Source organism: Engraulis encrasicolus, chromosome 7 (assembly GCF_034702125.1).
Source record: "Engraulis encrasicolus isolate BLACKSEA-1 chromosome 7, IST_EnEncr_1.0, whole genome shotgun sequence".
NCBI lineage: Eukaryota > Metazoa > Chordata > Actinopteri > Clupeiformes > Engraulidae > Engraulis > Engraulis encrasicolus.
The window spans coordinates 41358154-41370653 of NC_085863.1; the positions used below are offsets into that span (position 1 = coordinate 41358154).

Sequence of the window (12500 nt, forward strand, 5' to 3'; positions counted from 1 at the left end):
CAACACTAACAGAGTCGATTTAACACTTTCTAGAGCTCATTTGGTCCCAAAGCACTCTCTAAGTGTTGAATTAACACTGCATTTTTTACTGTGTAGGTAGCAAGGCGTGGCTATCAATAGTCAATACAGGCGGTCTGCTTCCTCTCACAGCACTTGGATAAGGAGTGAGTGTGGCCCAGTTATAGTGTGGGAGAGTACGTAGACCACACACTGAGATGAAACCGGCTCTTCAGAGTGACGCCATGTTCATTGGACACAGCGCCAGGACCAAGGGATCAGGGAAGAACAACAGTGAAAGCAGAGCACTAGGTGACACAGTAGTTAATTCAACACAGCTTATACGCTCCCAATTGATTTAGTGTAGTTCGAACTCTTTTAGCATTGAATTAACAGTTAGAGTTGAATTGAACACTGTTGGAAGGAAATACTTGCCTGGTTAACACCAGACCTAATCACAAGTCTTTCAGATCGAAACGATTGTGTAGAACTAAAGGCAGTATGGGAGTTCCCAGGCTAATAAAATACTGTTTTGAAGCTTCAACGATTTCACAGTGTTCATTCAAAACTCAAAGGGTTTAACCCGTTCACCCGTTCACCCCAGAACGGCAATGACCAAGTCGTAGTGCATTACTAAAGGGCCTGTGGTATGTCATAGTATTGCAGCACTATGGTAGTTCACTTTGCAATGACTATTACAGCATGGTACTGGAGGCACGGCGTGCATTAAGGGGCTACTTTAACACCAAAATCTTATGAGATTTATTCTCATAATAGTGTTGAATTAACACTGCATATATTACAGTGTATCCACATAGAGCAACGTTGTGACTTATGACTTAGTGAAGGATGTTCCATTCTTCATCAAGGCCTGCAATATTCCTACAGCAAAAGGAAACACCAGTTTCCACCAGTTGTCAGTTTTACGGTTTTGTGAACTGACACATACACTCTAAGGGGTTTTCCACAATACTTTCAGAACTTGTTCACTTCTTTCGCATCGTATGCACCGGTAACTGAAGTTGTTATGGGCTGATATGAAATGTCAGATATGACAACATCCATCAACATCATGTTAGCCAAGGTGTTGTGCAAGGCAAAGTGCATGTCCCTCACATCATCCTCCCTAACCGCCCACCGCACGCACCCAAGCACGCACGCAGGCACGCACGTACGCACACACGCGTGCCATCTGCAACTCGTGACATCCTCATTGGTTCACCGGCTGCGTCTTCCTATCCCCACCCAGTCACTTCCTTTACATGGCCCAGCTGTTTCAGCTACTCCACCTCTCTCTCTCTCTCTCTCTCTCTCTCTCTCTCTCTCTCTCTCTCTCTCTCTCTCTCTCTCTCTCTCTCTCTCTCTCTCTCTCTCTCTCTCTCTCTCTCTCTCCATTCTCTTCCTCCTCCTTTCTCCTTGGGCAGGGCTCTGCTTTGCCTGTAGGACCTCTCTGTCTGATAAGATAATTATAACTGGGAACTGCTGCTTAGTGTGACTACAAATTGAATTATCTGTTGAAAATATCATGACTAATCTAATCTCTCTGTACCTTGTGATAGAGCCATCTGTTTGATGTTGCGTCCAGCTTGGAGATGACAAAAGATAAGAGTATAGCGGTTGAGTATAATCCCTCTACTGTAGCTTATAGACGGCCATCTGTCTTACCCATACGTCCACTTTGCTCACACTGTTTACCTAAACTTCCATTATGTCTCCTTAAACCATCCTTACACAAGTACCAGTGTCTCAACGTGCACTGCACATGTGTAACAGGACACCCAGTAACGGAGTTAAGAGCCAAAGGCTATAAAACATTTTTACAGACCATGCAGTTCTCATTACGTAAGACTTAAGATGAAGATGAGACATTCTCCTGACAGCGCTGCTGAGCACGGCTAAATTGTGCCGAGTTGGTCCAACACCACCCGTGTTTAAATTCAACCCTCAAAGTGTTGAGTTAACACGATGCAGTTTACTGGGCAGAGTTACATTAGGCTAAACACATGGATCTAGACCAGTGGTTCTCAAAGGGCGCATTCAGGCCAATTGAGACCTGTGCCAGTGCCCGTTCCCGCACCCGAGTCTTGAACCAGGCGGCGTGTTCACTAGTGGTGTCAACAATGATCGATTCGGAGATCAGAATAGATGCGGGACATGGACGGTCCAGAATCGATCCGGCAAGTTCCAGAATCGATCCAGCAATTTTTTAAGTTTCAATTACTTCCATGGATATTTCGGGAGCAAATGAATGTTAAATTAAATAAAAGCACCTCAAAACATTGCAAGACTGATACAGACTGATACAGAAAACAGATAAATTGTTGCTCAGTATCTGACTACTTGTATTGCCTCATCATGGCTGATTAAACATTTGCTTTGCGTTCAGTAGAAATGTAATGCATTGCAATGCATTGTAGAATTGAATCGGATCGGATCGGATTGGATCTAATAGAATCGGATCTACTACCTCCCGAATCGTGATTGAATCGGATCATGAGGGCAGTGCCGATCCACACCACTAGTGTTCACACCGCAGATCTATAGCCAACCGGTCCGGCACCGGCCCCGTTCTACGCGGCCTGAAAACAGTAACAGTGGCCCACGAGATACCTGCAAGTGATCCGCAAAGGGATTTCAGCAAAATGCAGCTGCTATTTACAAGACAAGCCAGAACAGGCTTATATCTGTGACATAATTATAAGTCTAAACTGAACGTGTTCTTTCACTGCAATCAGACAAGCCTGAATTTGCAACGCCTACAACCTGGAGTTTGACAGGTAGTTCCCTGGAAAACAAATTGGGACAAAGTGCTGCTTGATCTGAAAGAGATTGAGTCAACATTTGGTGTGGTGTGGTGTGGTAGTGGTAAAACAAATGGCTGTGGTGGTCGGAAATTGCAGGAGAATACTGGATTAGGAGAGAGTACTGAAAATATGCCAGGAGGAGGATCAGAAACAGAGAAACCCGTGGAAAAAGGGGAGGCCGCTGTGATCTATACTGTACACTTTTAGACATGGTCTGTCTACACATACGTTCTGGAATATACTCTCTGGAGTTGAGCACACCTGAACTAACCTGATCGGAAACAAACTCTAATTCCATTTTAATTAAACCTGCAGGGCCCCTCGCTGTCACGTTGTGTATTTATTATCCTGACTGAAGATTGTTCTCGGGTACTCTGTACACAGTGTGTGTGTGTGCGTGTGTGTGTGTGTGTGTGTGTGTGCGTGCGCGCGCGTGTGTGTGTGTGTGTGTGTGTGTGTGTGTGTGTGTGTGTGTGTGTGTGTGTGTGTGTGTGTGTGTATTTGCAATCATTTGTTTATCCAGGTGTTGTGCACAAACACAGGAAGGACATACATATAGGACATGCATGCTTGCGCGCACACACACACACACACACACACACACACACACACACACACACACACACACACACACACACACACACACACACACACACACACACACACACACACACACGCAAACACTGTCGCTCTCACACTCAATAGATATCACATACATCAAGAACAAGCAGCCGGGTACGGGAACATTCTCACAGGTGTGCTACATCAAAAATTACGTAATAGGTCTACCGTTTCAACAGTTATTTCGCCCCTGAGCTCTTTCTCTGTAAGAAAAGAGTTTTGTCTGAGTCAACCAGGTTCACACAGAAGAAGAAGAAGAAGAAGAAGAAGAAGAAGAAGAAGAAGAAGAAGAAGAAGAAGAAGAAGAAGAAGAAGAAGAAGAAGAAGAAGAAGAAGAAGAAGAAGGCACAAAGGTGCTTAGGGGATCAGTCTACCAGAATCTGCACTTAATGGGAATTCTCTCTCTCTCTCTCTCTCTCTCTCTCTCTCTCTCTCTCTCTCTCTGTGTGTGTGTGTGTGTGTGTGTGTGTGTGTGTGTGTGTGTATGTGTGTGTGTGTGTGTGTGTGTGTGTACGTGTGTGTGTGTGTGTGTGTGTGTGTGTACGTGTGTGTGTGTGTGTGTGTGGTGTGTGTGTGTGTACGTGTGTGTGTGTGTGTGTGTGTGTGTGTGTGTGTGTGTGTGTGTGTGTGTGTGTGTGTGTGTGTGTGTGTGTGTGTGTGTGACATCCTCTCATTTCCTTCCTCTGGTCAACCCCTGCAGAGAGTGTTCTAAAAAATCTCTCAACCAAGGCCTCGCTTTGTAGCCTCACGTTATGTTTGCCCAGTGTAGAGTAGGCATGGATTTGTTGGGCAGTTATTTGAATGCTTGTCTGCTTCCCTGCGTCTTGTATGACTATGGTGTGTACAAAGTAAAGGTGGAAGTAGACCACTCTTACTGATATTATACTCTACATGATCTTACGTAGTTAATACAGGAGAATAAAGGAGTATTTGCACTTCATACATCTGTGTATGACTTCCTTTGCATTTTTCTAAATGCAAATTTTGTTCAATGCAAAGTTTTAAAGCGAGTCATTTCAACAATGGCACAATGACAGAGGAAATGACTTGCTGCTGTATGTCTTCTCCACTGCATCTACACTACACTACCCTGACATCTCAGAGCTGCTGAGAGCTTGACTGCATTCAGTACATTTTTCCCCTTGTGGTTAAGGGTCTTTTGAGAAGGAGAGAGAGAGAGAGAGAGGGAGAGAGAGAGAGAGAGAGAGAGAGAGAGCGAGAGAGAGAGAGAGAGAGAGAGATGCACAGAGTGCCAATCACATGAAGTCATCCCAAGAGACTGATCTTAACAATAACAACACTCAAAACACACTCGTAAATACCAGTTACCACCCCCCACACACACACACACCTTTCCCTGTCTCCCCAGTAAAACACACTCTAAAACACACTCAAACACACACACACACACACATGCAAATAGGCACAAAGATACTATCTCATGCCGTCTCCACCCCCCCACCCCCACCCCACCCCACCCCACACACACCCCTCTCTCTCTCTCTCTGTCTCTACATCCATCAATTCTCCCTGTGCTGTTCCTCTCTCTTCTTTCCTCTCTCTCTCTCTCTCTCTCTCTCTCTCTCTCTCTCTCTCTCTCTCTCTCTCTCTCTCTCTCTCCTTGTGAATGTGATTTCCCAATCTAGAAATCAGTTGCAGCATGCCCAGGCCAGACCCGGCCGATGGGAAACACAGCCAAGGCCGGGGAGAGAGGAGGAGTGACATGATGACATGCCAGCCTGCTCTCACATGGGGACGGACAGCACAGCAGTCAGTCAGCAGTTTGCCATTTAAACTGTTTGGTTGGTGAAGTCAGTGCGTCCTGTCCCATGATGACAATACACAAGCCAAGCGCGTTTACATGTACCTTGCCACACCGGGACCTTGAGCGGATGTTACAAGTACACACAGCACTATTTTTTGCTGTGTTAATTCAGTAAATTCAATAAACTCTGTAGAACAGTGGTAAAATTAAACTCTCCAAAATGTGAAATAAGTGCTAACATGTTGATTGGAAGTGTTGTTGACTGTGACTTGCCTTGCCACACATACAGTGCAAAGGCAACTGTGCAGTGTTAATTCGGAAGGACCAAATAAAGAAAAAGAAAAAGAAAAAGAGTGTGAAGTTTGACTTTCTGACTGGTTGACTTGCCCAACCACACTAGGACTTTGCTTGGATATGCGTACATAGTAATTTGTGCAGTGTTTATTCAGTAGGACTAAACAAACTCCTTAGAAGAGAATGAAGTTTGACTCTCTTATGTGTTGAACGAGAGTCGAGTTGCTGTGCAGTTGAATTAGGAATTGTAAATACACTGTGCACATTCTATCATCATAAGGCAACCCTTTCCTTCAGTGGAACATTGTAATAGTCATTGAAAAGTTACTACACTACTATGACATGACACAGGGCCTTTAGTAATGCACTACGACTTGGTCATTGCCATTCTGGTAACAGCAAATTTATAACGCTGTGTCTTAACAGGTTTTCAGTCTTGCATCTCGAAAACTGCTCAAACCACCTCCCCCATCCAAAACACCTTTCATATGCCCCTCCAAGGGGCCTCGCTTGTGTTTACAGTGACATTTGGCACGAAAGAGCTGAGCTTACCTGAAACTTCCCTCAAGCATGAGCCAAGGGCAAGGAACAGTCCCTCAAAGACTGAACTGTGTGATACCCAGTTCACAGAGACAGTACAAAAGGCCTTGTCTCTGTGGGTCTAGCTTTACACCTTCAAGGGTTGTGGATGTGGCATAAAAGAGTCTGCTAAATACAATGCAAGGACGAAGTCCCGGGCTGATCACAAAATAATAATAAATAAAAATACTCATAATAAAATACTGTATAATCATTTTTTAAATGAGCTAAAATTGTGCATGCATGCGCTTAATACTGCCTGAACATAAAATGTGCCTGAACATATTCTTTTGTGTGAGTGGGCAATGTTGCATTGGCCTCAGTCAAGTTATATTACACCAAATTTCATGTTCAAGTCATGTTACTTTATATTGATGGTCTATGTGGGCCAACTTACATAATACACATTTGAAATGACCTTGCGGGCCAAATAAAATGACCCCGTTGGCCAGATCTTGATCTTCATTACAGGTTCATATCTCACCCTTACCTTTCCTTCTGGATCAGTTAAGTTACTCTACTCTACTATGAAGAATGTGTGCACTGCTGTCTGCCTATGTTCATGCATGGCTAAAGAGCCCTTAGGCAATAATGTACCAAACCCTGTGTTTTTCCAGGGCCTGTAACTAATATCTTGTACCTAAACAACTGCAAGCCGCTCTGGATGAAAGTATTAGTGAAGTGTAATTGTACTACTGACAATATTGTGGCAGCGTGCCAGACTACAGCCATATCCGTACCCTAGCTAGACACACAAGCAGGGCAGCAGAGCGCCCAGTTGAACAGCCATTTGTAAGGCCCAATTGGTTTCCCCTCTCCTCCAGAAACAGTCTTCACTTTTCTATCTCAACTTTTCTTTGTGTACTTTTCTTCCTCGCTCCCTCAAGTTGGCTAAGAGTCTGGAATGTGTCCATTTGGAAAGGGGAGGAAGAGAGACAGAGAGAAAGAAAGGGGTGAGAGCAAGCGAGAGAGAAGGAGAGGCTCAAAGAGGGAGCAGAGCTGAAGAGAAATAAAAAAAAAAGACAGAGAGGGAGAGAGAGGGAGTAAGTGGGATAACGAGAAAGCTTTCTGCCTCTTGAGACGGAAGAACAAGAGACAGGCCGGGAACGAGCGAGAGAACAAGAAGCCGAGTGTGAAACGAATACGAGTGTGCCGCGCTGTGCTTCCATGCGTTCTGCCTTGCACGCTCTGCTCTGGCTGCTTTGGCAACAGGCTGGGTCGCGATGGAGCCCACATGTGGACGTGTTGTAACAGGGCCGCGCCGCGCACCAAACCCACCCCTTGTCTCGCCTCGCCAGTCGCCAGTCGTGTAGCAGCAGCAGCAGCAGCAGCAGCACCACCACCACAGATTAAAGGCCTGTGCGTATGCTCTGCCCTGCAAGCCAGCCAGCCAGCCAGCCTATCCCTATTCACACAGCCATGAAAACGATCAACCACTCCTTATCAATCATCATTTCCAAAGCTCCTCCAACGCAAACAGGGTGCAGTACTTGCTGTATTCCTTAAAGCAAAGCCACAGTTTTCTTCCCCCTGAAAAATGATGGAAAAACACCCCGAAGGTTTGGCTATTGCTCAACTTCAACCCTGTCATTATGCCTTGAAAAGTATTCAGAGTTGGAAAACCCTAAATTTAGACTCAGCATTGTTCTCTCCTTTCTTTTTTCCCCCCCTTTCCTTAAAAATGACTCTGGCACGGGCAGTAGGATACAGGAGCATTTGGGCCGCATATTTGCTTTCTACTCTCTTCAAAAAAGTAAATCTGTTATAGCTGTCACGTTTAAGCACTTCAGCTGGAAAAAGGGGAAAAGCCTTTGAGGCAGAATAGAGAAAGAGGAATATTTCTCCAGCAACTGGTTTCAATTTGAGGGTGGGCAGCCAGCCGGCTTCTTTAAGAGGAGCCAGGAGAGGAGAGGAGAGCCCTCCTGTACCATTTGGTCTTATTAATACCACACCGCATTCTTTCGATAAGTGAGACAGGATTCTCTGTGTCTTTCATTTCAGGTTTTTCATATTTACAAATGTTAAGGGTTTGAACCTAACAGGAAGTGAGACACCGGCAGCCGTGGCCTAGTGGTTAGAGAGTTGGTCTTTCAATCTAGGGGTTGCAGGTTCGAATCCCCCCTGACATCTCCCTACATCTACATCCATGGCCGAGGTGCCCTTGAGCAAGGAACCTAACCCCACATTGCTTCAGGGACTGTAACCAATACCCTGACAAATAGTAACTGTAAGTCGCTTTGAATAAAATGAAAGCGTCTGCTAAGTGTAATGTAATAATGTAATAATAATGGTAGAGGAAGAAGATGCAATAATGCCGAGGAGAGAATCCAATATGCAGCGTGTAGCCTACCTACGAGCAGAGGAGACATATCTGAGTAATTCAATAAGACCTCATCCAATTCATTAGAATGGATTAATAGGGAACATCGTGTGCATAGGCTGGCTATAAAAGCCCTTTCATAGGCCATGTCACATCATCAAGCTTGTGCAATGTCTGGGAATTACTGTCCAAACTGTACCTGTACTTAAGGGTTTAATGTGAAGTGCTCTACCAATGCATGATATGATATATTAGACTACAGCAGAGAGAGAGAGAGAGAGAGAGAGAGAGAGAGAGAGAGAGAGAGAGAGAGAGAGAGAGAGAGAGAGAAGGGGGGGGGTCGCCATACCGCACAACCCCTCCATTTACCTTGCCCTGTCCAAAAGCTAGCACCCATACGGTAGCCTCCGGGTGCATAGCTTAGGCTACATCAAAGGCAACTGCTGTGACACTGTTGTCACACACACACACCACACCACACCACACCACATCTATCTCTAGCCACAGGTAAGTTCCAGGATTCCAGAGATGTTTTTCCCCTTTTAAAAAAACGTTTAAGCAAACTGGAATGAAACTGCCCTTTTGTGTGGAGACAAAAGGCTGATTAACTTCATCAAACACGATTTCAGGTCCTAAGATTTTGATTTAAATCAGTAAATGCTCATAAGGAGTATTAGTAGACTAACGCCGGCGTTTCACTCCGCCTAGCCAGGGGACCTAGCTCCGCTATCATCCTCAACACGCACTTCCTAAACGCGCACTTCCTTGATACACAGGTGGGCTATTTCCCTAGCAAAAATTCAAACCAAGTCCGGTTAAGGAGCGAGCTTTATCGATGTAGGCCTATTTCACGTAATGCTAACATCTGGTGAGTGATTTTGTGAATGATAAAAAAGCAGGGGTGTCATTCACGCAATGTTTAATTTGCGTAAAAAGCAGCACTTACTTGTTTCAGCGACTTTCTGTCTTCCAACGGTAGTCCTAACCCAGAGGTGCGCTCCCCAACGCTGAGGTGTGAATGTGCGCGCGACGTAGCTCTTGTCTTCCTATTTACTACGGAGGGGGGGCAGAGTCCGCGGGCGCGCCTGGGAGTGCCCTACTAGAGAGATCAGACATGAAACTGATGACTTCACCAAGTTCAGAAAAAAAGAGAAAAAAAACTTAGAGAGAGAGAGAGAGAAAGGGGAAAGAGGAGGAGGAGTGAGTGAGACGCACCATGATCAAGTGGGAGGCGACCACAGCCCTAAAAGGTCATGCACTTTTTTTTTCTTCTTCACTCCCTTTCTCCGTCTTCCCTCCTGGGCGTGTCTCTTCCTCCCTCTCTTTCCTCTCCACTGGTCTGTAAAAAGCACCTCCATATTTGGGAGCAAGGTTTGAGAAGCTGGGACGCCTGCCAAAAGGGCTCGGTCAGAGTGTGAGCAAGAGAGAAATTCTCCAAATGCCTTTTTCTACCACTTATGCCTTGTTCTACCACTTTACTGAAAGGAGGGGGCTAGAGGGGCAGGGGGGAGTCCGGGGGGCAAGGGTGCTGCTGGTGGTGGTGGTGGGTGTCAGAGTCTTGAATGAGACAGGCTGATGGCATCTGGGTGAATGGGGAAGGGGAAGAACGTGTTTTAATTGCAGGGAGTGGTGGAGGATGGACAGAGTCAGAGTCAACAGAGATATGTGGGATATACAACTATGGATGTCATGCGAGCTGTGGTTGTTGTGAGGACTTTAACTTTAATGAAGGAAAAAAATAAACTGTGGCAGGAATGCTGGAGTACAGAGAATGGGGCAGAAAGGGAGAGAGAGAGAGAGAGAGAGAGAGACAGAGACAGAGACAGAGACAGAGAGAAGAAAAAAAGAGAGAAAAGCAAAAAGAGAGAGAATTCATGATGTGTGTTTGATTGCGTGGTGCAGAACATGTCCACACCCTCAGCCACATGCTCATACACATATGGACAGACACACATTTGCATGTAGCATATGTGTATGTACTACATACAGTATTTGTGTGTGTTTGTGTGTTTGCATGTGTGCAGGAGTGTGTGTGCGTGCATGCATTGATCTGTGTGTGTGTGTGTGTGTGTGTGTGTGTGTGTGTGTGTGTGTGTGTGTGTGTGTGTGTGTGTGTGTGTGTGTGTGTGTGTGTGCATGCGCGTGCATGTATGCATGTATGCATGTGAGTGTGTGTGTGTTGTGTGTGAGAGAGACCTATGACCTCCTCAGTGCGTATAAATGGGCCATTTGATCCTGCACCCGTCCCCATGTGTATGTGTATGTATGCATGGAGTCTATTATGGAGCGCTCTCCCTTTTCATTCCCCATGTAGTCATGCTATACTGTTCCGGCATATTCTTTGGTCATGGAGAATGCAATATATCATGGTAGCGAAGCGCTTTGGAACTAGAGGGAAGAAATGACACCCATCTGTGCTCAACAGACATGTTGTATGGGGACAGGGAAATACCCTCCTCCTCCAAAGAATTTAAAGGAGAGTATTGTGTGTATACGTGTGTGTGCGTGTGTGCGTGCGTGCGTGCCTGTGTATGCGTGTGTTTTTGCCTGTGTGTGTTGAAGATAGTCATAAATTAGCATTAAGATCATTTTTTTTACTAATAAACAACTATGGTATATATTTTGTAGAATGTTTCATTAAAACCATTTCATAGATTGTGTACACATAGACAAGACTATTTTCAAACATATTTTGGAGGCCAACTACCAGAGTGTGGCATGGAGCGTTAGTAAACCTCCCTCCAGAATCCTCATACAGTATCGGTTGCGCTGAGCTATTGGACTGGTCCTTCATCTCGGCGATACCGTGCTGTGCCTCCCATACCCGAACTGGAGTGTTGAATAGGAGTTGGCGTTTTCAAGGCCCGTGTAGCGAAGGGGAGTAGAGTTGCCCAGCCGGGACTCGAACCTGGACCTTCTGGGGTAGTAAACTGGGGCTCTGACCGCTACACCAAAGAGCTAGGCACGTTGGCGTGTTAGTCAGAACACACCCACAACCCTAGTGATGGTCATTCCATCACAGCCCGAGTGGCAGACTGCGCAGGAAGACCTCAGTTGAACTGGTGCCATGACCCGGATGGGAGTGAGGTTTAGGGGGGTGAGTGTAACGGAGGCCAATTAGCAGAGTATGGCGTTAGTAAACCTCCACCCACAAGCCTCATACAGTATCGGTAGCGCTGAGTTATAGGACTGGTTGAATAGGAGGTGGCATTTTCGAGGCCCGAGTGGCAGACTGCAGAGGAACACCTGTGTCAGAGATTCTTTAAATATATAGAGATATGCCAACATAATAGGTTTCTATGGGCATCTAACGTGACCAGGTTCCGGTCTGCCTAAAGGGCGTGTCATAATGTTCCTAGCATTGACTAGAACAGTCCTTAGGTCTGCCTAAAGGGGGATTTCCCCCCCTCCCCCTTGCAATAATAGAACCCGGAAACAATGGACCAATGGAACCTCTCTCTCTCTCTCTGCCTGCGTTATGTGATCAGTGTTGGTGAATGGGCAGAGAAGTCACATTTCAGCACATTTGGGGGTCACAAGGGTCAACCATTTAATCAAATGACAACGGCATAGAGGTAGAACATTAGACTAGAGGTGACACGGCAATTCGCGACAGCACTGGGAAACGGCACATGCACCCTCCCATCTTGTGTAGGTAGTGTAGGCACCTTCGGTCAATGCAACTCAATGGACAGCTCGCCCAGCCCTGTCAAAAATGGACTAAAACTGTGTGAATATGAAGTAACACATTAAAAGCCCAGATTTAAAATGTCAGGCTAAACATCTACTTAAATCATATGTGTCAATAAAATCCATTTAAAAATCTAATTACATTATTTATGTAGATATTTAGCAACACACTTCAACTATTGTCCTTCCTTGTATAGTGTGTTGGTGGACATTTGTTGATGGACATGTTGATGGACTAGGCTACCTCCAAAAAATGGCTGCCACGGATTGATGTGAAAAGGGGGGCGGGTCACCTCTAGTCTAAGGTTCTACCTCTATGGACAAAGGACTCTATGGACTAAAGAAACTTTATGGACTTTTGATCAAGAACAAGAAGGGACACTCCCAAGCAGCCAACAAATGCAGATGCTGTATGAGAATGACGTCAGTT

General features: G+C 45.5%; 1 protein-coding gene across 1 annotated transcript in view; it reads right to left on the reverse strand.

The window, feature by feature from the left end:
• LOC134452910 (transgelin-3-like) overlaps positions 1-9505 on the reverse strand; it is a 14651-nt gene extending 5146 nt beyond the window's left edge. The window contains exon 1 of the mRNA XM_063203589.1: positions 9327-9505. The gene's annotated coding sequence lies outside the window, so the exon portion shown is untranslated. The remainder of the gene's footprint in view (positions 1-9326) is intronic.
• Between the last annotated feature and the right edge of the window lie 2995 nt (positions 9506-12500).